The sequence below is a fragment of the Hemicordylus capensis genome, chromosome 1, assembly GCF_027244095.1.
Source record: "Hemicordylus capensis ecotype Gifberg chromosome 1, rHemCap1.1.pri, whole genome shotgun sequence".
NCBI classification, from domain to species: Eukaryota; Metazoa; Chordata; class Lepidosauria; order Squamata; family Cordylidae; genus Hemicordylus; species Hemicordylus capensis.
This window is the reverse complement of record NC_069657.1, coordinates 243,304,621-243,330,901: the sequence shown is the minus strand read 5'-3', so window position 1 is coordinate 243,330,901 and position 26,281 is coordinate 243,304,621. Positions and strand designations below refer to the sequence as shown.

The 26,281-nt window shown below is 45.5% G+C and overlaps 2 long non-coding RNA genes across 8 annotated transcripts; one reads left to right on the top strand and one right to left on the bottom strand.

Annotated features, from left to right (window-relative positions):
* The first annotated feature begins 4,659 nt into the window (after positions 1-4,659).
* LOC128341115 (uncharacterized) lies at positions 4,660-23,170 on the top strand. 7 transcript variants are annotated; one of them, XR_008314218.1, is made up of 3 exons: positions 4,660-5,061; positions 17,118-17,274; positions 21,020-23,170. It is a non-coding gene; the product is annotated as an uncharacterized LOC128341115 (long non-coding RNA). The 7 variants fall into 7 exon arrangements; XR_008314217.1 differs by having other exon boundaries at positions 4,668-5,061; positions 17,143-17,274; XR_008314219.1 differs by lacking the exon at positions 4,660-5,061 and adding an exon at positions 5,062-5,132 and having other exon boundaries at positions 17,143-17,274.
* Positions 8,088-16,933, bottom strand: LOC128341117 (uncharacterized). The gene is made up of 2 exons (XR_008314223.1): positions 16,735-16,933; positions 8,088-8,228 (listed from the first exon to the last, which is right to left on the bottom strand). It is a non-coding gene; the product is annotated as an uncharacterized LOC128341117 (long non-coding RNA).
* Positions 23,171-26,281: the final 3,111 nt, after the last annotated feature.

The following is a 26,281-nucleotide window of genomic DNA, read 5'->3' as shown; positions in this document are numbered from 1 at the left end:
AGCAAGTTCAGAATGCAGCAACCAGCCTGGAGATAGCTGCAAGGAGCATATTAAAGGTAGTGTGCCGTTGAGTTGGTGTCGACTCCTGCTGGCGACCACAGAGCCATGTGGTTGTCTTTGGTAGAATACAAGAGGGGTTTACCATTGCCTCCTCCCACACAGTGTGAGATGATGCCTTTCAGCATCTTCCTATATCACTGCTGCCCTATATAGGTGTTTCCCATAGTCTGGGAAACATAGTCTGGGAAACACACCAGCAGGGATACGAACTGGCAACCTCATGCTTGCTAGGCAAGTCATTTCCCGCTGTGCCATTAGCATATTACACTGATATTAAAGGAGCTGCACTGGTTGCCATTTAGTTTCTGGGCACAATACAAGATTGTGCTGTTGACCTTTACACAAAGGACCCAGATTATTTCAGGGAGTGCCTTCTCTCACATGAACACAGTTAAGCTCCTGTTATTAGATAAGCAGACACCAGGGACGTAGCCATCATTGGGTGACCGGGTTCAAAGAACCTGGGCCACCGCCCCTCAGGGGCCACATCTTGCAGCCCCAACACGCCCCCTGTGTCAGACCTCAGATGCGGGGGAATGGTTTAGCTCTTGAATGGGGCCCCGTGGCCCCGTTCGGGAGCTAAATGGCCAGCACTGCATTTGCAGTACAGCCAGGAGCGGCTCTCCCTGCCTTAAATGCAGGGAGAGCCACTTCTGGCCACGCTGCGAACACAGCGCTGGTCCCGATCTAGCTCCTGAACAGGGCTGTGTGGCCCCATTCAGGAGCCAGACCACGCCTCCCCGCATCTGACATCAGATGTGGGGAGGTGGCTAACCCCTGCATCTGATGTCAGATGTGGGGGGCAGGGCGAGTGGGGCCGCGGTGGTGGCCAAACATGGGCCGCCACTGGCCTGGCTCTGCTACTGACAGACACTACTTATAATGTGGCTAAATTTTATGTGGTGGCAATTCGACAAAAACTAACAGCTGGCCAAGTTAGTATCAGTGACTGGATTGTACCTTTTATCTGTTGGTATTAAATGCTTATTTTGTTTACTTTTATTCTGTGTGGATGTCTGTATTTGATCTAAGATCGTAATAAATTTTTGAACTGAACTTGAACTCACAGGAATGCAGCAGCCAGATTGGTCTCTGAGGCAACCCGGAGAGACCATATTATGCCTGTTTTGAAACAGCTACACTGGCTGCCAATATGTTTCCAGGCAAAATACAAAGTGCTGGTTATTACCTTTAAAGCCCTGAACGGCTTAGGCCCGAGTTACCTTGGAGATAACTTTCTTCTGTGTGATCCCCACCACACATTAAGGTCATCTGAGGAGGTTCGTCTCCAGTTACCACCAGCTCGTCTGGTGGCGACTCGGAGGCGGGCCTTCTCTATAGCTGCTCCAGGGCTGTGGAATGCGCTCCCTGCAGAAATCCGCAATTTGAATTCTCTATTAGTCTTCAGGAGAGCCCTTAAAACGTATTTGTTTGGCTTGGCTTTCCAGAGTTTTAAAATCTGTTTTAATATTCTAACCCGATTTGGGGGCTTTTAATCATTGTGATTGTTTAATTGTTGTTTTAAAATGTTTTTAAATTGTTAATTGTTGTTATATTGTTTTTAATCTGTTTTTAGCTCTTTATTGTTTTAGTGGTTTGTTTTAATTGTATACCGCCCTGAGCCAATCAAAATAAGGCAAAGAGCCAGATGAGTTCTAAAGGCAAAGGGCCAGATGAGTTCCCTTGGGGAGTTCCAGTCATAAGAACATAAGAAGAGCCTTGCTGGTCAGACCCAAGGCCTATCTAGTCCAGCATCATTTCCCATAGTGGCCCACCAGATGCCTCGGGAAGCCAGACAACCAGGGTATGAAGGGTGGATGCTGCAATCAAGAAGATTCTGCATTTGCACCAGCTGCTCTTCTGATGGAACATGGAGGACCTCGTCTGAACACCAACTGTAGCACGTGTGGGAAGGATCTCAGTATTGTAGTCATTCACATGATACTGCAGCAGGCAGAAGTGTAAAATTGAATAAGGTGGTACAAATTTCCATGGGCCCCTGAGGTGGGTTGCTGCCTAGGCAACTATTTGCTCTTCACTCCCACCCCCACCTCCCTGACACATTAGCACACTGCTGGCTACTAATTGGAAACTAATCTCAGTTTCAAGCAAGAAGAGTTCTCTCAAAGAGAGAGGGGAGGAGCATCAAGCAACGTCGCCTCCCTCAGCCTGACTGACATCAGCCAGCCAGTCCCAAGGAGAAGATGGAGGAGAGATGCTGCCTGATACTCTCCTCCCTCTTGAAGCTGAGACATAGCAGACAAATATTAAATTAAGGGAATTTAAGGACTTTTTCTGAATTCCACCCTTGTTAAAAAGAACAGGATGAAACCATAATTGCCCTTTTATGTCCAAGGCCCAAGAGAGAGGGAAAGTCCACCCCCCCCCCCCCCCAAAAAAAACACATTCTGAGCAGCTGGATTCAATTTACTTCTAAATCCTGGGACAAAATCTGGGACTGTTACCATGGAAAAGTTTGGTGTGTGTGTGTGTGTGTGTAGATGGGAGGGGAGGAAAGCATGAATGGGATAAAAAGAGAGATAGAAGCATTGTTGATGTATGAATATATGAGGTTATTGTAGTAAATATGTATGTTAAAATGTTTCTGAGCTAGGGGAATGTATGCACAGGGAGTGTGTGATATTATTTGCATAGCTATTAGACAAATGGGGTGTCAAGAATGTTTTATATTTCATCAAATCCATATAGCAGCAAAAATGGGGGTGCAGGGAGAAGGTGGTAGGGGCCCTAGGGCCCATCTGTTCACTTCTCTTTCCAGGACCCAATCCAACTTTGCTACACACAGCAGATTGACTTTGTGGACACTATCATGCAACTCATCAGTCCAGCATGACCCTCAATTTTTGTTTCAGATGTTGGTTGCCATTGCCACAGCAAAGGGCAGAGTAACTGAGGAACTGTTTAAGTATGAACTGTACAGCTCACTGTTTGACAGAGCACTTCTTCCAAGACAACAGATAAGCCAGTACTGATAAATACTAAATGGCTGAATGTGGAACACGGTCAGACAGCTGCAGTCACAGATCCAACATATGTGTTATATATGTGTGCCCTGTTACATCAACTGTCCTGGTTTCCTGACACATCATTTTGCTTGAAAGCAGGACAGCCTTACCACACAAAGCCTAAGAGAGAAGACAAGAGCTACCATTGAAAAGCAACACCCACCATCTACTGTGAGGTTTGGGTGGGCTCTTCTCCTCTGTCACCACTCCTTGGACAGGTGGGCAAGCAAAGCGACTGTGGCAAAAAGAAGTTGCTGCCACTTACTTGCCAACTTGCTCTGGGCAGTGTGGCAGGAAGGGACTGGGCCAATGGGCAGGCCAACTACTACACGGTCCAGAGTGTGGAGACGGTGGCAACTGCTCCCTGCAGCAGCTTCTGCAGCTTGGTCACCCACTCAGGTGAAGAAATTGTGGAGGCAGATGCAAGGAGCCACCACTGTCTCCACTCAGTAATTTACTCCCTCTGGATGATGTTTTGGGCCCGAATCACAGCTGTTGTGCCCCAAAAGCAATTGAGGGAAGAGGTGGTAGCAGGGGCATAACTATAATCAGGCAAGAGGAGACAGTTGTCTGGGGGCCCACTGCCTTGGCCCCCCCCCAGCGGCATGTCACATGACTGACTCCCCTAGCCACGCACCCGCCCGGGCTTCCTTCAGTTGCATTCATCCTCCGAAACTGATGTGAGTGTTAAGACCTGGAGCTGCCAGAACAGCAGGTCTTTCTCTAGTACCATTAAATGACTTGCATCATCCACAATTTACAAAACCTTTAAAAAAATAATTTAGGATGATGTTCTCTTGTGGCACATAGGAGATATAGATAGATAGATAGATAAACTATGCTTTCTGTTACCACTATTCAGCCTCATTTAAGATTTACTTCATGAGCAGAGCTTCAGTGAGGGGGGGGCATTTTAAAATCTTGTCTCTGGGCCCACTCCAACCTTGTTACACCCCTGGGTGGCAGATACTCTTTGCAACTGCCTATGCTGCTGCTCAGTCATTTGCAGGAGTGAATGACAGAGGCAGCTGCAAGTATCTGGGCAGCATGGCTGGGAGGGCTCGCTGGCTTCAGCTCCCGATTTGCTGCCACTGGAAAGCAAGCAACAGTCACCACCACCCATGGCAGGTAGGTATTCCTGGAGCCAGAGCAAAACCCCTGTCGTCCATCTCACATGCAGAGCAGCAGCAGCAGCAGCAGCAGCAACACGCTACACTCACGTCCTCTCCCTCAGAGCAGCAATAGAGCCAGTGAGCAGAAGTGACTGCTTCCTGGTGGGCAAGCACATGAGGGCAATAAGGAGCGGCATCTTCTGCCTCTGGTTGCGCAGCCTCTTGCTCCGGGTGGCTGAATCGATCCCAAATATCACCTCACCCAGAGAAAGAAGGCAGGGGCAGCAAACGCTCCTTGCTTCTGCCTGCACTCTTCAGTTCCCACTTGGGCAAGCCAGCCTGGAGGCAGCGGCAAGGAGCAGTCCACGGGTGCTTGGGCTTGTTTGGAGGGCAGGACTGGACACGACGGGCCCAAGCCCAAGCCCCCTGCTGCTGCCTGGAGGCACTGTTGCTTGGCTGCCCACTCTGTCTGGTGGGCGACAGAGGTCGATGCAGGCGGCAGCACGAAGGGCCTCTCCTGCTGCTGCTGCTGCTCCTCCTCCCCGCTCTGGGTAGCACCACGTCAGGGGAAAGGATTAGGCCAGGGGAGGAATAAGTTGGAGGGGAGGTAGTCCGCTGAGCCCCCGCAGCCAGCCCTGCTTCTGGTCCTCTCCGTAAGGCGAGCGAGTCACTACCATTGAATGAATGAACCGCAGTCTCTAGTGAGACTGAAGAAGCGTAGAGCACGACGCGGAGGGAGGAGTTCGAGGCAGCCAGCTAGCCAGCCAGCCCGCCCGCCCTCCTTTCCCGGCATGCCTCTTGGCTCATGGGCCGGCTCAAGAGATTTTGAATGGAGAGATTTGCGTTTTCGGCGCCATTTTCGCGTAAGTTTGGATGGGGCTGCTGGTGGTGGTGACTGTCGAGCCGATACCCCTGGGGCAGGAATCAGCAGCCGGTAGGCGGGAGAGGGAGCGCTTTCTTCGGTGCCCCTGGTCTTGCTGTCCTTGGGGAAGTCTCCTCCGCACAGCAGCTGCTCCGGCTGTCAGGTGCCTCTTCCTTTTCTCCCCAGATGCCCCTAGGCTACTGCCTCCGACCCTTGGTCGGCATTTATATGCCCGCTCTTTCTCTCCAGAGCCGCCGCCTTGCACAGCGAACCCCTCCATTGGGTGCCTTCTCTACATATGCACACACACACACACCCTTTCGACGTCTCTTCTTCCAAGCTTTTATCCTCGCAAATTCTCCCAGCAGTCGGGCAGATAACTTCTTCTCTCTCCTTGCAAGACTTAATCATCTGCGCCTTCTTCTTTCAGCTGTCCCCCCCCCCACTTTTTTTTACTGCCACTGTGCAAATGTCCCTCTCTCCCCCCTCCTTAAAACAAACAAACAAAAAACCCCAAAAGAAATGGTAGAGAGGCATCAAGTCAAATCTTTTCTTAATTTTTCGAAGGGAAGGAAGGGACGGTTTTTCTCGCCCTTGTATCCCTCAGTCTGGTCTGATTTGCCCTCTCTCTCCTTCCAGATACTTACTATTTTCTTGGGGCATTAATGACAGAAGGTTCCCTATAGCCTTTCTCAGTATTTTACCCAGGTTATCCCATACCAGTGTTTCTCAACCTTTTTGGAGTCAAGGACCACTAAATTCTTCGTGCAGAGTTTCAAGGACCGCTACATTCTTCATGCGCAGTTTCCCGGACCGGCAGTTAGTAAAGGGGTTTCAAATCTATCTATCTATCTATCTATCAGACTTCTATACTGCCCAAAACTTGCATCTCTGGGCAGTTTACAATTAAAATAATATAAGCATTAAAATAATTAAATTTGGAATCTTTTGCAAACATGGAATATTAGGGGTTCTCAACCTTGGGTCCCTCAGTTAAACTTCCATAACCCCCAACCACAATGGCATTTGGCCATTATGGCTGGGGATTATGGGAGTAGAAGTCCACCAATGTCTGGATACCCAAGGTTGAGAACCCCTGAATCTAAAAGCCTGGGTGAACAAATTTGTCTCCAGTATGTCTTCAGTATGTGTGGGGTGGGGGTGGAGGTGCTTGTGATTACTCAATGGAGAGGGGATGTTGGGCCATTAGAAAAATTCAAAAGCTACATGGGGGCAATGAAAACAACGCACAAGCAAGCTTTTGAATCCCCCAAAATGCTTCATCAGGCTGGATGTCAAGCAAAGCAAAAAGGAGGTGAGGAGAGGAGAGCAGGGCAAGCTCAGTAGAGCCGGAAATCTACAGTTTAACCCTCTCATGATGGAGGTGGAGTTTTAGCAGGAGTTGTGTAGTCGCAGGGCAGGATCCAGACAACGTTAGTCACGACCACCCACTGAAATTAATTTAGTCATCTCTCATTTGTGTCAATGCTGCTTGGTCATGATCACCTGACTTGATCTGGATCCTGCTCTTAGATGTGCACTTTGTGAGGTGGACCTAATGAAACCCGTGCAGCTCCTCCAAAACTCGTTAAATTCGTTACATGGCAGGTGCTGGGAATGGGGTTTTTTTAATGGTGAAAGAAAATGTGAAGAAGAGCGGTGGAGACCTGGCATTAAAAGAAAGGGGGTGATTCTGAGATGGTGGAGGGTGTGGGGCGTTGTAGTGGTAGATGCCTCATTTTCCTCGCTGGGGAGACGAGGCACTGTTCAGGGTGGGTGAGGCAATGGTGCACCGGACTGCACTCGGAAGGTCGCCTGGGTCCAAGAGCTGCCGCCACTGTGCTTGCGCACCAGAGTGTAGCAAGTGTTCCCCATCCTCTCTCACAATGTGCACTTCTGTGCCCCCCTCCCAACTCCCCTGCGGGAGCCAATCACACCAGCCTGCCTTTGGGGCCACGCAGCTCACGTGGTCCCACATGCTGCCCGCGCATACCTGCGAGGTGAGCCAAGGCGGCCCTCCTCCCTCCCTCCTCTGCTTAGCCCTCACCGCGGCATGATCCCGGCCAGAGATTGTCCCCCGCATCTGGCGAGGTCATAAAGGGGACCGCCGTCCTCCACCGGCGTTGCAGACCAGGGGGTTACAGGGGGCAGAGGGACCACAACACCCCACCGATGCAAGAGGGAAACAGCGTTCCCTCTCAAGGCGCCTCGACCACAATAGGCAGCTGGGTTTCAATCAATCAACCTTTGGCTGCAAACAATGAGCATGCAAGAACCAGCAGCCCTTCAAGTGGCAGCCCTTCAGGTGGCATACCTTCCACACCGCATACAGTTTGAAGCTGTAAAGATAGGGAATAAAATAGCTGTAGGAAGATCACAGCAGCACGTGGAGGCAAGGGACAAGAAGGTGATACTCTTCCTCTTCCGTACCATGTGCAAAATTGAGGAAGTGAGTGCCTTGATTGCAGTTGTTGGGGGGGGGGGGGTTGACTCCCAGTCAGGGACTGGCGCTCAACCCTTCGGGGACCGGCAGCGGTCCCCGGACCGGTGGTTGAGAAACTCTGTCCCATACTATCTTATTCCCTCCTTCCTTTCTCCAGCTACAGCAATTCCTATAAACTGCTGTTTCTAGGTCTAAGATTTGCACTTGCCATTTGTTGACCCGGGCTAACTGGGCAAAGTGGTGGCTTTCATGTATTTAGCAGGGGGGTGGCAACTGTGCCTATTAATCCCAGCACAGTATCTGTCCAGTGGCTGTTGCTCTTGTCTCCTCTATGTTCCTTTTTAGATTGTGAGCCCTTTTGGGACCGGGAACCACCTCCTTTTTTGCTATGTAGACTGCTTTGAGAACTTTTTTTTGCTGGAAAGTGATATATAAATATTCTTAATAATGTTGATGTTCCTCTATGCTTTCTTGCTTCTCCTTAAACATGCTGAGGTGGGACCTCTCCTGCCCAATCTTCTCTGTCACTCACCTGGTTTCTGAGCAAGCTTGTCTTGGAACAAATTCTCACAACTACAAAAGAATTGCATAAAGGCTCTGACCTATTGCACAGATTAAAGAATTCACTAAGGCTCAGATGCTTCATAAGGTAAAACAGGACCAGGATAACGTGGGGCATCTTTGCTGGTGCCAGGCACTTCATCCTCCCCATCTTGATTTGGGCCCTAAAGATCAAGGAAAAGGTGTGAGTGAATGGAGGGCAAGTTGTAAGCAAGCACAATTTGTGACATTGCACAACAGCACAATGTCTACTGATCCTGTGAAATGTCTGTTAAGGCATTAGCCCTAGGCTCCAATATACAATATGTATTATTATTATTATTATTATTATTATTATTACATTTATATCCCGCTCTTCCTCCAAGGAGCCCAGAGCGGTGTACTACATACTTGAGTTTCTCTTTCACAACAACCCTGTGAAGTAGGTTAGGCTGAGAGAGGTGACTGGCCCAGAGTCACCCAGCTAGTTTCATGGCTGAATGGGGATTTGAACTCGGGTCTCTCCAGTCCTAGTCTAGCACTTTAACCACTACACCATGCTAGCTCTTGTGATTCCCACCCCACAAGGATAGTCTTTTACTCTCTGAGGCTGGATGTAGTTTATTTATCAGATCTGCATGCATGTAGGGATTGATGGGCTGCAAGAAGTTTGGAACTGAGCAAGACATAATGCTGCTTTAGTTCAGTTTAATGGGCAGCAAACACTTGTAAGTGCAGGATCCAGCAGGCCACTGGCTCCTTCCCAGACTGAATTTCTAGCACTGCTTTTCATTTCTACTCCTTTAAAGCATTTTCAGGCTCTTACGTAAAGCATTATACAAAATACAAGTTCTACTTGGTATAAAGGAAGTCAAAAGAAGTGTGTAAGAAGTATATCACATTGGGGGAAATAGTTATGGGACTGGATTAACCAAAATAGGGTGGTATGAAGTAGACAGAAAAAGGAAGAAAATCCTTTTTCTTTCTCCCCACCCGCTGCAGGGCCAGTTCCAAGCTTGGAAACATGCCCATGAGCTCTCTGTGACATACCCACGATGAGTCTCATCCTCTATTAACTCTCTTCCCCGAGAGACCCACCCCCCACCCCAAGAGGAGGAGTGAAAGTAGTGTCTGCTTTTTTGCTCATCCAAGTGAGAAACTGAACAGTGCAGGCAGTGGTAAAGAGCAGAAGCTCCCACTTTTGCTTTCTCTTGGCTCAACACATTAGTTGAGACTTGGCCCATCTAGCCCAATCATCCACAATATGCCACCCAGACTAAGAGGGCAACTGAGTGTCCTCTGGTGGCAGTGATTATTATTCTCTGCTATTAAATACAGTAAATGACCAACAGGGTCCTTCCACGCACTCCTTCCATCTGGGCAGTGGCATTGAACCCAGTCCCCATTGCTGTCCGGAGGGGAAGGGCAAATGAGTGAGAGACGTTGACTGCTTCTTTGAAATACTGCTCACTTTCGGGCTTTGGATGAGGAAAGGGAGGTGTGATTGCTGCTACTGTGGGTGTCAGCAGATCATGGAGGAGCGGGGCTCAAACCTCCCAGGAGCCTTCCCAGCAGTGGTGATGGTGGCTGTTGCTTCTCAGCTAGTCAAGGATCAGTATCAGTGCCCACCCCATCCCTTGGCATGGTGGCCAAGTGGAAGAAGCAGGTCCTTCTCCTTGCAGCCACCTCCACCACCCACTCGCTCACTCAAGAGGCAATCCACCAGAAAAAGTGTCTTCAAGGAGCAGCAGCAACTGCCTCAGTCCTCTGTTGACATGTGAAAGTTGGGATTAGGCCCACTGTGCTGCCTAGAGGAAGCAGAAGAGTGAATGGGGTCAACAGTTGATCCTTACGACTGCTTCCACGGCATGTTCAACCAGGTGGGCAAACAAGCAAGGAGCAGCTGTTGCCATCTCTGCTCTCACTCTCTCTTGAGGTCAGGAGTCCCAAACTGCAGCCCCCCTCTAGATGTTGGCCTATGATTCCCATCATCCCATCATATTGACTGGGGATGATGGGAGCTGTAGTCCAACAACAGCTGAAAGCTGCAGTTTGACACCCCTCTCTAGGCAATGCAGCAATTGCATTGAGCTGAGTGAGCTCAGAGGGATGTAAAATAGAGGCAGCAGCTTAGTCTTTTCAACCAAGGAGCCTCTCACTTGCTCAAGGCAGGGGAAGAGGGTGAGGTGAATGAGGGCTGCACCTTAATTGCCTGCTTTGGAAACGGTGGGTGAGAAGGTAGGGAAGAGGTGAAGGCATTGCAGCTTCCTCTTAACAGCTGCAAAATACATAGGAGAGGGACCGACTCACTCAAGGAGGCCACATCTCCCTGGGGCCCCTCCTGCTAGAGATGTCAGCAGATGCTGCTGCTCTTCTGTGGCAGCTCCTCAGTGGTTAGGGCATCAGGTGCCTCAGCAACTGACTCCAGCCCAGCATCATTTTAGGCGAGAGCTTGTGCCATCTTACTCTGGGCTCAACTGGAAAATGTGCTAATTGAATAATGTTAAGGCATGTTAAGAAGAGTTGGGAGTAGTGTGGGTGGGTGTGCAGCTGTATGAAGGATTTCTGAAGGCTGAGTCTAAAAGAGAAATGCAGATCTCTGCATTCGCCCTCAGTGGGGGAGTGTCTCCTCTGACTAACGGGTTGATCCTCCCACCTGCCCGGAGACAGGGTCAATCAAAATTGAGCTCACAGAGTCCCATGGAGGATCCAACCCCTCTGCATTCCAAACTCAAACCTAGATTGGGATTGATTTGGTAGTCCTTTTTTAAAAAAGATCAAGGACAAGTGAGTGAGAGAGAACACCTTGAAACGGCTGTAGCTTTTAAAAGCCACACCTCTTGATCTTTAAAATGGGCTAGAATCCTCTGGTCATTTCGGAGAAGGTCTCGTTGGGCTCAGATGGATTTGCAGCATGCTCCTGCTGTATACTTCCTGAGAAATAAGCATGCTACTTCTACAAGTGCAGAGCTGAAACATTTAGCTTAGCTTCTTAAACTGGAATGCTAGTTAGGAGTAGGACCATGTTAGCATTTATATACACTTAATTCAAGACTAATTATAAAAAGTTCTAATAGAGGAGGAGGAGCATACACAAATCTGTTGCTTTGATGATGGTCTGTATACTAATTATTGACATGCGGGGCTGGTTTAAATGACAATGGCCACAGCACATGTGGAAGAGGAGGAGGCATACTGAGAATGGACCCACTGGGATTGACTGTGGGGGTTGATTGCTGGGGGCGAGTGGGGCTGTTCATCCAAATTGCCCCTTAAACATGCACTCCAAATCAGAGAGACAGCCCCTACACACCCTCAAAGGACATGCCAGGCAGTGTTCCCTCTAACAGGGATTCCCAAATGCTGTGGACTAAATCCCCAGCTGCAATCCCCAGCTGCAATGGCTTTTACTTGGAGATTCTGAGAGTTGTAGTCAATAACATGTGGGAATCCCTGTTAGAGGGAACACTGATGCCAGGAGGGCTTTGAGGCATTTATGGAGCACGGTCCAACAGGAACATCTTGGCATCCCCCTCTTTTGTGATCAGTATTGTTTGTTTGACCCAGCCCACAGACTAGCATCCAGGCTAATTTTGCAGTAGCATGCTGTAGCATAGAGATATAATGCACGGTCCATGGATGAAGAAATTCACCTCTGTTCCAAATGAGTTCTTGCGCTAACACATTCTCTTGCACGAGTCTGTATATCTGGAAACCCTTGCACAACATGCATTAGAGATTCCTCTTCTGCTTGTAGTAGCACAATCTTACTGAGCACTGCAACCACAAAAGTGATGGCTGCTGTGGGTGCTACCCATGAAACATATGCCCATGTTCTAGAGATACATGCTTATTTGAAAGTTTTGCTCCTATTTCTGTGCAAAATATTTCTGCTCCTATTTCTGTGCAAAATATTTCTATTTTGCATACCTTCCAGGACATATTTTGGTGATGCACACCACTTCAGAAGGAAAGGAGACTGGTGAAAATTGCCCCTTCTCCCACTCAAGTGACAGCACAGCAGTAGTTTGGAATTCGCACTGCTGCATGCGTGCAGTGCTAGTCCAGACGTTAACTAATGCATTTCCACATAAACTTTCCACACACACACACAATCAAGTATGGGAATTTTTTCCAGAAGCATTTCAATTTCTGCAGAAAACTGTCCACCCCACATCTCTGGTTTTGAGAGATAATCCATATAGAAATACTTGTCTTATTTTTTGACGCTAACTAGATCATGTTGGATGAAACTATTTCAGCTGCACATTTGTAACTATAGATTATTTGTATATTAATCATTTAGAAATTATGTAGAATAGAAAAAGTGAAATGGTCTTGAAAGAGCTTCACACATTCATTTTTTCTTGGTCCTTTATGAAATAGCTGTTCCAAATAATGAACGTTGGGCTGTATTTGTATTTTGCCTCTGAACTGATTGGATATTGAAACTACAGAAAGGAAAACCTTTTTCATACAGCTGCCTGACTTTGTAGAGCCTGCTTAAATGTTTGTTGATCGAGTGACATTACAAATATAACTCTGATAGGATATTAATGCTGCAGCATCATTCAATAAAAGGTCTTGGTTTATCTGCAGAATAGTTTGAGAAGATTAAATGAGAGGAAACTGAACACGGCAGTCTTGTTTTCCAGTAATTAGTAATGGAGTAATATTTTTCTTAAAGGATATATCCACTAAATCTATTCTACATAAAGTTGTTACAAAATAAGTTATAGGTAAGACTTCTTAAGACTGGCCAAACAACCGTATTATAAAGCATGGCTTTTGTTTCCTTCGGGGACACACATAGAATATTGATGCTGTTTGATGCTGCCTAGCTGAACTACAAAATAATTGCTTAAAAGTAAAGAAACTCCAACTTGTAGAATGGGATCTTAAAACAGAATTTATGGTAAACAAAGTTCAGTTCTGATAACTCTCAGCTGTGAAGATCAACTGTGTAGGTTTTGACTTTTCAGTAGGAACTAGTTTCCTGAATTCTGTGACTTATTTATTTGTGGATACTTTTGTTAATATCCTGTCTACAAAAAGCATTCTGTGTACTTCTACAAAACATAGATTACTAACAGAACTGCTTTTGTTTTTAAACCTAACGACTATGGCAGTAATGCGAAGTTAGAGAAGTACTCTTCAGAGAGTGAAATTGATGGTAGTTTTTATTATACGCATAGAGCTTAAATCAGTGTAACTTAATTAGGATTCTGTGCACTTCCAGAGCAAGATGAGAGGCGAAAATAAGAGCATGAAAAATATTCAGAATGATGCAACCCCATTATAAGAGATGTGGGGTTTCTGGAAATTGGAAAACTTTTTACAATTTCCCCCCATGTAATTTCCCTTCATTTGTATAAAATTTGCATGGATTTCCCCCCCTCAACATTTTACTAGGTAAATTTCCTGTTGCCCTAAATAGATTGTGATCTGATATAGTGTGTTATCTGACCTATTTATTTAGTTTAAAAACAAAACAAAACACCACCATATTAATTTCCCAAGCTGTATCTCTAAAGTTTTTCACGTATCTATGTAATTGAACTGAACTATATGATTAGTGAGGAAATCAATAAAAACATTTAATATGGTTTAAATGTTATATACTTAAACAAATTCAAGGCTTTAGGTGAAAAAAATTACATTTTTCAAAAAATGAATATAACGTGTCTTCTTTCAAATGCTTTCTAGGGATAATCACCTAAAAAGCATTAATTACGACTTTGAAAGTGCCAAATGTGCCTAATATCACATTGGCATCTGCTCATTGTTACTAATGATTTTTATGGGGAAAAATGACTATCATCCGGACTAGCATTGTGCATATCCAGCTGTGTGAGTTTCAGGCTACCACTGTGTCAATGCTTGAGTAGGGGAAGGGGCAACTTTATCTGATCTTCCCTTCTTTCTGAAGCCCACTGTTCACGTAATCCCCAGGGACATATTTTGATGACGCATGGTGGGCTTCAGAGGGAAGGGAAGATTGGCAAAAATCACCCCTTCCTTTGCTCAAGCAAGAGTGCAGTGGTAGTCTAGAACTCCTACAGCTGCACTTATAGAGTGCTAGTCTGAATGTCAGCCAATGAATTTTTAGAAATGGAAAATTTTCCACAGCAAATTTTCCAAAACAGAAAATATGCCATGGAAAATTGTCTATCCGACATCTCTGCTCACTAGCCACTCCTCCATTGGCCCTGGCAACACTGTCAGCATGCACCAATCATGGGTTTGCATACCAACAATGTTCCGTGTGGGTCAGGTAGGAAAGGAGCCAGTCTACTCATGGCAACAGATAATCGCCTCCATGGTGTCACCATAATAGACCATACACACAACCCAGCTGACACAAAGAAGTCACAGTGCTTTCTACTCTATCAGCAACTGTGGGTGGTTGGTAGCTCAGTTGCTGGTAACACAGATAGCAGATGGCCAGAAACAAAGTTGCTAGGGACTCCCAGGGGTTCAAATCTCCTTATAAAACTCAAAAACGCACATGCACAATTTTAATAATTACCTTTTGACTAAACAGTGCAAAGGAGAGAAGATAGCTTCTTTGGGAGAGAGGGCATTATTTTTTGTGCTCACCTAAGTTTTTGGTACATATCCAAGCTTTTGGCTTATATGGGGGAATTAGCTCGAATTGGGTGCAAACATGCATTGCTGCAAACAGCATTTTTTTGTCAAGTAGTTAGAAAGCTGATCATGGGAAAAGGCAGGGACAAAGTTAAAGTACTCAAATGGGAGTAATGGAGTCAAGACAGCCCCCCCCCCCGAAAAACAGAGGTTAAAGAACCAGCACACTAGGTGAAAGCAGAAGTTGGCAATCTCTTGGGGAGCTGATCAGAAGCAGCTAATTACAAGGTGCTGGTCCTTAAACAGAGCATCAAGTTTCTAATAAATGCAGGCTAGAAATAATCCTAACACAGAGGAACAGAGAGAGAGAGAGAGAGAGAGAGAAATGGGGCTAATGGACAAAGTGAAGAAGATATGACAGAGATATGGACTGTGATTCTAAGTTTCTGTGTAGCCGCTGGGTTCTGACTGCAAAGTTGGTTTCTTCCTTCCCCTTCCACCTCTGTAGAAGTGGAAGGAGATGGATCGGCTGTTCCTTGGGGTTATGGAGGTGCCTAGGGATCTTGAGCTGTTCAGAAACATGAGTGTAAAACTCACACTGACCCACTTCAGGACCGAGGAGCCTTCCCATGGAAAATTGTGGGGAAGGGACCAAGTCAATGAGGCTTCTGGCACAGCATAGCGTAGTGGTTAGAGTGTTGGACTAGGACCGGGAAGAACCGAGTTCAAATCCCTATTCAACCATGAAACTCACTGGGGGACTCTGAGCCAGGCCAGTCATGTATCTCTCAGCCTAACCTACCTCACAGGGTTGTTGTGAAGATAAACATGACCATTTACACCACTCTGAGCTCTTCGGAGAAAAAGCAGGATATAAATGTAAACATAAAATAAAAATAAATAAATGGAAAGGTGGCTTAAGCACTACCAGTCCCCCCAACAGAAAACCAGAGGCTGTGAACTTGGGGCACATTGAAGTGTCTAATGGGAATGGGGAAAATGCATGCTATGCAAGCTGGTCCACAGGAATCGTGCACATTTTGGAGGGAGAAAGGGGGCCTTTCTTAAAGAGACAAGGACAATAGACAAGCATGTAGCTCTCTTCTTTGGTCTTCACACATTACTCAAGGGCGGTAGTTTTAATTCTTGTACAAGGGAGGTGTCTGATTGACCTTGAGTCTTCTCCCAACCATGTGTCACCTTAAGTGGCACAGAGGGGAAATGCTTGACTAACAAGCAGAAGGTTGCCAGTTCAAATCCCCACTGGTACTATATATCGGGCAGCAGCGACATAGGATGATGCTGAAAGGCATCATCTCAGACTGTGTGGGAGGAGGCACTGGTGAACCCCTCCTGTATTCTACCAAAAGAAAACTACAGGGCTCTGTGGGAGCTGGGAGTCGAAATCGACTTGACGGCACTTTAGCTTTACCTTCTCCCAACCGCTTGCATTGTGCCAGTTTCTGAAAACTCCAAGCCAGGAAACTGGCTCAATACTGATATGCTTATCAATCTATACCAGTCTTCAGTCTTGTTATGCAGCTTGGCCATACCATCAGACTGCTACTAGACTGGTGTGGTCTTTCCTGATCCATTCTTCTGTTGTTATTATTTTACATTTATATCCTGAGGTGCCCAGGATGCCAAATCAATGATCCTGGTTGCATTTCTGTGTCTGCAAGCCAGATCATGGATACAATGGGGGTGTTGTCAGGGGATGGAAGCAAGGGGTTCAGGCTGTTCTGCCTGCAACAAGGAGGCATGTAGTGCAGAAACACAAGCTCTCAAAGACAGGTTCTACTCCCTCCCCACTGGAGGCACAAGACTCATCTGCAGGAAAGGGCTGTTTTGCTACAGGAGGAAGCAGGACAAGCAACGAGGAGAGCTCACACTGAACTCCTGGGGGAAGTGTTGGTAGCTCACTGCACTGAATTCTGGGTTGGGAGCTGGATAAGCTGAGCAAGTCCAGCCAGAAAGGATAGTAGAATTAAAGCTGAACTTGCCTTTATGTACCTGGTCAGCAGCACCCATCTCAGAAGCAAAAGATGGAGATCAAGCAGGCAAGTCTCAAAGTCACAGTGCACATAACAGAAAGCTACTCACCCACAGCAGATGGGGAAAGACTGACATATCAAGGGGTGTTTGTCATCCTTCAGTTGCCTTCAGCTCTCAGACTCAGCCATGTATACCAGAGATAAGGAGACTGCATTTAGAGCCAGAGCCCTGTGGAACAGCACAGGTCTTGTGACCAAGATATTCCAGCTTCAAACTCACCAGAAAAGACTGGGAGAGATCCCCATGAACAGGCACACCTGAGAGAATGCAGTGTCTCCGCCAATCCGAGGGAGAGCTGTATGAACCAATCACCTGGCTCTCTAGTTACCTTTTGCATTAGTTGTTGCATCTAGCCACACACAACCCATGTTTGTTTGCTTGATTGCCTGGGTGACCAGCAGCCCTTATACTCCCTATATCCTCCACCCCAGTTGACTGCTTCTTTCATCATGGCAGAAGTGATCTAGCTGCATGTGAACCCTGAGGAGCCTTCCTCTCCCGTTCCCTCACTGGAGCTCATGGGGCCAGAGTTGGGAAGTTGTAGAAAGGATCCTGCCTCTTCAGAGTCCCATTCTGAAGCCAGCTAAGGTAAGAAGTAATTAGGGTGGAGCGAAGGGATTGCTGTCTGTTAGCAATGAAGAAACAACTACAATAAAGCTTTTATTGGACAACATCACAGATGACATAGTTTGAAAGAAATACAAGTGAGTGGAGTTACCAAATATCTTTCTCCAGAAGGACTCCTAAGCTGTTGCAAATTGCAAGACAGAGTAGCAGGTGGTTTGAGCCTGGCTTTACCTATTACATAATTGTCTGCCATGGAGCTCATAAAGTGGCAGAAGTCTGTTCCAAAAAGACTGATTGACAATGGAGAGTAAGCTGGAGTCACACCAGGGGCTGCTGCTACTCATACCATGGGCTTCCTTTGTGGTCTGAATGGAATTGGGTGTGGAAGAGCCTGTGTGGTGTAATGGTTAGAGTGCTGGACTAGGACCGGGGAGACCCGAGTTCAAATCCCCATTCAGCCATGATACTTGCTGGGTGATTCTGGGCCATCACTTCTCTCTCAGCCTAACCTTCTTCAAAGGGTTGTTGTGAGGAGAAACTCAAGTATGTAGTATACTGCTCTGGGCTCCTTGGAGGAAGAGTGGGATATAAAATGTTTTAAAAATAAAATAAAAATAAAAGATCCTGTCTCCTGCACCTGTTGGAAAGCTGCCTGTGCAGAGCAAAGAATGACATCCAGCCACACACCCCATGTTTGCTTGCTTGCCTGCCTGCATGTTCAGCAGCCCTAATTAGCCCTTATCCCTAAGTGGCCCCCTTATTAACCAGAGCAACAGTCAACCTGGCTGTTAGGGTGGTGGAGTTCAGTTCAAATTGGGTGCTTGTGTGTGGAGTCCTGAGGCAGAGCACCTATAAAGGCAGCAGGCTGTTCGTGCAAAATGCCCTTTCTCCGTAGCTCCCATTCACCTATGGTGCATGAGTTGGGGCCCGAGAGATATAGCCCCAGGTTGCACACCTGTCACCTGAGTTATGGGCTCCCTGTTGTGGGACTTATATAGCCGGATAGGTGTGCTGTGATTGGATGCAGAATTAGTCTGAATGCTGTACTGCATTGTGGCAGAGTGTGCAGTACCCAAGTGAAGTGAAAGGCTGTGGGGAAGTAGTAATATTTTGCTCTCCCATTTGCTTTAGTGGGTACTTGTACTAGCTCTGAAGTCACAACTATGCTGTCATCAGGAGCATTGTTGGGGTCTGAAGTGGGAGAGGTGATATAAAATTTGGCATATGTCTTCTCCCTATCAGAGCCATCTCTTTATTCTGTTTTAAGCCCTACACCGATGAAGTTGTGCTGGTAATGCAGCCGTGTTGGCATAGCATTCTGCCAGCACATCCATGTCGTGCTGGCCTCCCAGCAATGGGAGAGGCATTTAAACTTGTACTGCTTTGTTAGCCTAACATCATGCTAGCACAGGGACCACACATAGTGTCTGAAGGAGTTTAGGATTTGGGCTAAGCCTGCTCTTCCCCATCTTTGGTCCATTTTTCAATGGTGTTGCGTGGGTAGTGGGTATACTATTATACTTAGTATTATGTTGGGATAACCATAATGTTAATGTGCTGTTACAAGGAACTAGTACCAAATCCTAAAGCGTCCAACCAGTACATCTGAAGAATGAGATCATGCCCTTTAAAAAGTTTTTATATAAAGCCAAAAGAACTTTGTTCTCGTTTAAACTCAACATTTCTAAACTCATCTCTTTTTTTCTTTTTCTTCTGTGACTATCTTTCCCCACTGACTAAATAATCGAGCTCTTGATTGAGAAAGGATTCTAATACCTATTTGATCATGAATTAATACAATGATGATCTCTATCTTTTGCATGAAAGGTGGGGTACAGATTTTTGAAGTAATAAACCAGCCTGCTGGACTCGGGGTATGCACCCTCTTGAACTCTAGCAGGTATAAAGGGGCAGGCGCCCTACAGCTTTTGGTGTGATATTGCATGCAGTTTAGGCTGGAGGGTGAAGGTGGAGAGATGGCTAATAGGGTCTTCTGGGCAACAGCAAGCAGCTAAGGAACAGGGGGAAGTGTGGAAGGATGGAATTGAAGAGGGCTAACCAGTGGCACAGTGGGGAAATGCTTGACTAATAAGCAGAAGGTTGCCAGTTTGAATCCCTGCTGGTATGTTTCCCAGATGATGGGAATATAGCGATATAGGAAGATGCTGAAAGGCATCATCTCATACTGTGCAGGAGAAGGCCATGGTAAACCCCTCCTGTATTCTACCAAAGACAACCACAGGGCTCTGGGCGCCAGGAGTCGATATTGACTTGACGGCACACTTTACCTTTTCCCTTTAGCCAAAACAAAGGGCATGTGAGTGGCAGGCTGTTTTACCACTCCCTCTGCTTTAGTGAATCCCTTCCTAGCCCTTTCTTCTAGGAGGCTGTGGCCACTCTCAGCAGTTGCAGTGCATGGTCTCAGGACTTGGCTGCATGGTGAGTGCTTGTGAGCAAGTGACTGCATGAGTGTGGTGCCGCTGGACTGTTCATGCAGCACCCTCCTGCTCCAGCCACCCTCCTGCTCCAACCACCTTCCTGCTCCAGCCACCCTGTTCCCTGTTGGGGAAGAGAGGGCAGTGACTAAGGCTATACCGTTGCCTCCCCTGTGAGACAGCCCTATGGAACTCTGTGTGTTGTAGCTAGTTGCTCAGCTCTGAACATGGCGGGGAGTGCCTGACAGAGATCATAACCACCCAATGTTTCCAGCCTGAGAGACTCTGCTATTAGCAGAGTCTCTATTAGCAGATAGGGAAAGAAAGAATGGATAGCCAAGACACAGCTGAAAATGCAGAAGGGACCATGGAATTGCCTCCCCACTTGCTTCCCTATTGGTGGTACATTGTCTTTGTATCCCCTGTTGGGGTGGTGGTATTGTCGTTCCAGTTGAGTGTGTGTGTGAGTGTGTGTGTGAGTGTGAGTGTGTGTGTGTGTGTGTGTGTGTGTGTGTGTGTGTGTGTGTGTGTGTGGAGTCCTGAGGGGTTTTTACAGGGCGAGTACTTGTAAGGGTAGTATTCCGAGTATCCCCAAGTATTCTTCCAGTCTAATATGCTTCCTTTTTTGTGCTAAGTACTCTTTCTCCATAGTGTTTTTTGATTGCATTATGTCATCCTGGGATGAATCTGGAAAGGGTATAGGATTTGGTGTGAGATGTTGCTTGTCTGTCTTGCCCATGACATACCCACGTCCCTGCCCCATTTGGGGGGGCCTCTTCTGGATGGAGTTACTCCAACAGTGCACATGCACTCGTAGAATTGCACCAGCATAGCAGAAACCTATCTGGAGGTCCATTGCCAAATCCTCCATGTGTGTGTGTGTGAGAGAGAGAGAGAGAGAGAGAGAGAGAGAGTTAGTTGTGCCCATATTAGCATAGCAGGCTGTTCTAGGATGGCTGGAGCTGTGAACAAGAGCATTATTCTTAGAGGCTGGAGATACTTTGCTACATGTTGTGTCCCCCCATTTATTTTGCTTAGAGGGGGAAAATGTATGGGCATTTGTTTCTCATTTTAAATTCCCTTTTGTCTTTAATATATATCCTGTCTTGGTAGGATGAGTGTGCATGTACAGCTTTGCAGTAACTGGGCCCTTTCCGGGTCTTAGTGGTGGTGCAGGTAGGTTGCTCCTTATGCCTATAGTTTTTGGCCTGTAGGGTGCCACAGTGCTTCCTCTAATCTCCAGTGCTGTTTAACATCTATACCACTAGGGCAGGTTATCCAGAGATCTGGAGTGCAATGTCATAATATTCAACTGTCTTTCTCTCTCCCAGGTCCCAAGGATGCAGTACAAGTCTTGAATCAGTGCTAAAAGTCATTGATGGCCTGGATGAGGATGAACAACCTGAATCTTAAGCCAGACAGGACACAAGACTGTTAAGTGACAATATGTTCAATACAGGCATAGGTATTCAACCTGTCTGTGCTGGAGAGGGTCACTCTCGCTAAAGACTCAGGTTCACAGCTTGAAGTACATCTGAGGTGATGTCAGTAGACAGAAATACATTGGCTACCTGCGACCTTTCCTGAACACAAATGAACTAACCATGGTAATTCATGTCATCTAAATTTGACTATTGTAGTTTTATGTGGGACTGCCTTTGAAAAGTGTCCAGAAGCTACAACTGGTTCCAAAAGTGGCATGTAGGTTGTTGACTGGACCACAGACAATTTTGATCACGTAGAATATAGTACAATTTTATTACAGTTTCATTGGTTTCTAGATCAAATTTAAAGTGCTGACTTTGACGCTTAACATTCTGCATGGTCTGGGCCCAGAATACCTTAAGAACCACCTGCATGTGTTGAGACCTTCCTGGGAGGCTCTGCTTCACATCCCACTCCCCACCTTCTGAAATACCACATGAGTGGGACTGGTCTACAACACCATGGAACTCCCTCTTAGGGAAGTCTGCCTCACTTTTCCATACTGACTTTTAGATGACAGGCCAAGGCTGTCTTCTTCCAGATGGTGTTTTTATTGCCCTGATTAACCTTTTCCTGTTTCTACTTCCGATTCATGTTTATTTTTATAGGGTGTATTCAAAATTTGGTGTGATTATATATTACTAGCTGCCTTGGATATAGCTCTAATTGAAGGACAGGTTATACATATTTTAATAAATAAAAGGCAGGTCTTAAACTGACCTCCCTTCCCTTAATTTTTTTATTTTTCTTAACGCCTTTTCTATTATTACATGGTCTAATAGCATAAGCTCAAAAACACTAAAATTATGAATTCTGTATGTAATATCCATGTTGAAGGAAGGCGACTTCAAACTCAAAGAAGATGTAGAAAGCAATTGGAATCCTACTGACTACGTTTGGAAAATATGCCTGTTACACTTGGCAAAATGGAGGTTTAGAGCTGAGATCAGTGGTGGAATGGTCGATGGGGGATGATAGCTTATTGGAGCTAAACACCAAACAGATAGTTAAGATGTGGAGACAACAGTTGGTATAGGTGCTTCTGAAAGCTGTGCTCACATGTTGTAATGCTTTGAAAAGGGACAAATATGAAGTTTAATTAGAAAGGTAGATGAACATGTGGAACATCTCAGAGGTAGTTACCATAGGCTATGTTTGGACTAAGGATGAATATTGTAAAAATATAAGTCAGACTGCCACTTTTGACTTGCTTTTCCTGGGATTAATTTAGATGCCATTGTAAAACCATCAGGAAGCTCCCACCTTCCTTTCCCCACTTGTGTATGTGTGCAGACCGTCTCTGTTTTCTTAGTTAGTGGTTGCCATAGTTTGCCTCCAAAACGTGTTTGCTATTATGGCTGAATCAAACAATGGTTACTACAGACCAGGAAATGGAAGTGGGTGTGCATGAGGAGAGGAGGGGGTGCACACAAATCGGCAGCACAGTCCTGGCCATCATTTGGCCTGAAACCAGGAATGGTAGCTGGCGATACACTTTTTACGTCCAGATTTTTGTAGTATTAATATCAACCATAACAAGTTCAGAGAGCCAACCAGTCTGGAGACTGGATGATAAACCATCAAGCTTGATAGTGGTGTGAGAAGTAACATCCTTTAAATTGTTTCCCCCCCTGAGGTTTGTAGATACCTTGAGGTAATGTAGCAGCACATAATGGTTTGTGGATTTCGAAAGGTGCAGGCCATGTTGTGCTGCCTCAGAAATTCAAGGATTTCTTCCCCATGAAAAGAAGCTTCTTCTTGGACAATTATATAGGTTTTTTGTGTCAGCTGTGCCTTAGCAGCACATAAATATTGGAGCTATTATTAGTAAAGCACCTCCAATACTAATTGTGCTGCTGAAGTAAGGCTGATGTATTCTTGCACAAGTCTCTTGGAGCATATGGTTATATAACTAACCAATAGTGTGCTTAATCATATGTATCATATCAATTAGTGTTGATTAACTGTTAACTTCAATAAACATTTCTAGAACTGAATTTTATAATAAACAGATTTTGAGTTATTAAAGTTGTATTAATGTTTTTTAAAAAATCACTGCACAGTCCCAGTACATGCAGGTCAGTCTATTTTGTGCATTATGTAGTACTTCACATACATTTACCGGCCATTCTTCCAGTATGGATGATGAGGCACAGAATCCAAAAGTGGCTTATTGAAGACCATCTAGTGAGTTTATGGCTGGAGTGTTATTTGAACTACAGAATTCCTGGCTCAAGCTCTCTTAGGTCACTATACTGTATTACTTCCAGTATACGCTTAAGCTCCTGAGAACATCTTGACAAGTTAAATCAGCAAGCCTTCCTTGCACAGGAAGTAAGGATGCTATCTAACTCTGTGCTAACCTGCATTTGTTGTAATCACGACTCTGACACAGTGAGTGAGTGTGATGGTGTGGCATGTCCATTAACATTCCAGCTTCTATGATAGTTCAAAAGGGTTTTTTTCATTTAATAAAGTTAATTTAAACTATCTAAAGTGGGAAATCAGACTATCAACTGTCTGTCACTTTTTTAAAAATGGCATCTTGTGTCTCTTCTAATCACATAAGTGACAACTATGATCTTCTGTCAATCCCCATTTCAGATGTTGCATTGCTCAGACTACTCATGTGAGTAATTATTTACAAGAGTTAGTCGCCTGTGCTGATGTCTGTGCTCCCTCTAAGGATAGGAAAACTTCTAGGTGGGGATTAAAGCCACACAGGCTCTAAGGACAGAAGTAGCTTTCTGAAAAGTTTCAAAAAGATAGCAAAAGTAAAGGCAAGGTGCTGAAAAGGGTGCAGAATAGCCAGTGGGTTGAGAAATCTGACCAAAAGGTAAGTGAAGGAGAATGGGTGAGGTTCCAGAAGACTGGAGACCAGCAAATGATGTCCCTGTCTTCAAAAAAGGGGGAAAGGAAGGAAGAGTTGGTAAACTGCAGACCTGTCACCTTGGTTTTGAAATCTGGCAAGGTCCTAGAACAGATTATTAAGCAGTCTGTCTGTGGGCACTTGGAAAATAATCTGGTGGAGCCAGATCATGAGAAGTAATAGTTTTTTCTCTATAGTGAACTGGTCAGACCTCACTTGAAATACTGTATCCAATTCTGGGCCTCACACTTTTAAGGAGGACATTGATAAATTGGAATTCAGATTCAGAAGGAGGCAATAAAAAAATAATTGAAGGTGCTGGAGAAGAGAAGACCAAGGAGTGATATGATATCTTCAAACATCTGAAGAGCTCTCATATAGGAGTGTGTTGGAATTATTTATTTCTAATATTCCCCAGTAGCCAACAATTATCAGCTGTTTGCCCACTGCCCAGAAAATGAAGAATACATGCTCCAGAAATCAAATTAACATTTGTATTTGACTTACATTTAGGAAAGGTTAGAAGAACAAATCTTAAGAGGTCTAAACATTAAATAACTCAGTAGACATCTCACCACTCCTGCTGAATCAGTCTCAGCAATGAAAAAAAAGTCTTGTTCTCTTTTGTTCCTGAGGATGGGACTAGAACCACTGCATTGAAACTACAAAAATACAGATGTAGGGTAGAAATTAGGAGGAACTTCCTAACATGAAGAGCTGTTTGACAGTGGAAGAGTCTGCATCATGAAGTGGTGGGCTGTCCTTCGTTGAAGGTCATTAAAAAGAGGCGCATGGACTCAGGCCAAATGCTACACAGAAATAAAAATTATAGGCATGGCAATGGGAGACCTAAGTGGACAGACTGGTTGGAAAGTAATCCCTCTGCCATGCTTAATGGACCTCCCTGAAGGCCACAGAGTGCTAGTAGGTTTGTGTGGGAGAATACTGTCCTTCAGATAACATGGTCCCAAACCACCCAGGACTTTGTCATCTTTAAAGATATCAGCTGCCTTGGCTCCCAGTTTGCTTTGAGACCCAATTCAGTATCTTGAACTGGGCTCAGAAGCAAACAGAGCAAAATGCAGTTGATAGCATACTAGTGTTGTACGGTGAAAAGAGTAGGCTATCATCAGCTGTCTTGCTGATGCATTTTGCACCAATTGATGCTTTCTGACACCCCACACGGAGTGTAGGAATCTAAACTGGAAACTACCACGGTGCATGTATTTATGGCAAGGTCAGCTTTCTCTAGAAAAGGTGGTAGTTGGTGTGCCAGACAAAGCTTGGCAAAAGCATTTCTGGCCACAGCCACCACTTGTGTGCCTAGGGACTAGACTTGATCCCTGGTTATTGGGCAAAGGGACAATTTTTTTTAAAGTGGTGGCTTTCTTATATTAGCGGGGAAGAGCCACTGTTTCTGTTCTATTTAGCATAGTATCCCTCCAGAGCTATAGTGAGACTATTGGTCCTCCATCTAGCTTATCTGAAGCAGCCATGGATTGAATCTGGAACCTTCTGCATGCAAAGCAGACCCTCTAACACTGAGCTACAGTCCTACCAATAGTTAAAGGTACTTCCACCAGGTAGAAATACAAAAGTTACATCAGCACAAAGGAAGGGTCTTATACTGAATGAGACCATGGGTCCAGCTAGCTCAATACTATCTACTCTGACTGATAGTGGGTCTCCAGAGTTTCAGACAAGTCTTTCCTAGCCCTAGATACCAGGGATTGAACCTGGGGCTTTCTACCTGGAAAGTAGTGGTACTGTCACTAAGCTACAGCCCCATTCCTTTGGCAGTGTAAACCACTTTGTTGAAAAGTAGTATATATATTTACTATATCAAGAACACTTACAAGCAGCATACCTCTTCCTTCAAAGGAAGTAGAACTCCATTCAGGACAAGATCTGTTCTATGCAAATCTACTTCCCCTCCTATTATAATATACATATTAGAGATATACATATCAGGCAGTATAGAAATATGATAAATAAATATTATCTGTCTTATCTTGATTAAGGCTATTCACATCCAGTCCTTCACTGACTCAGGCATTGGATTTGGAACATCTACAGCCTCCCTCAGATGGAAAGGGGAGGTTTTATTTTATTGTTAAGCTTATATACTGCCTTTCATTAAAAACAATCCCTAGGTGGAGATGAAGCAGGGTGATCTGCCTCCTTGTAACACTGTGTTCCAAACTCCTTCCCCAGTGGCTTTGTGTCGGTGTTAAACAAG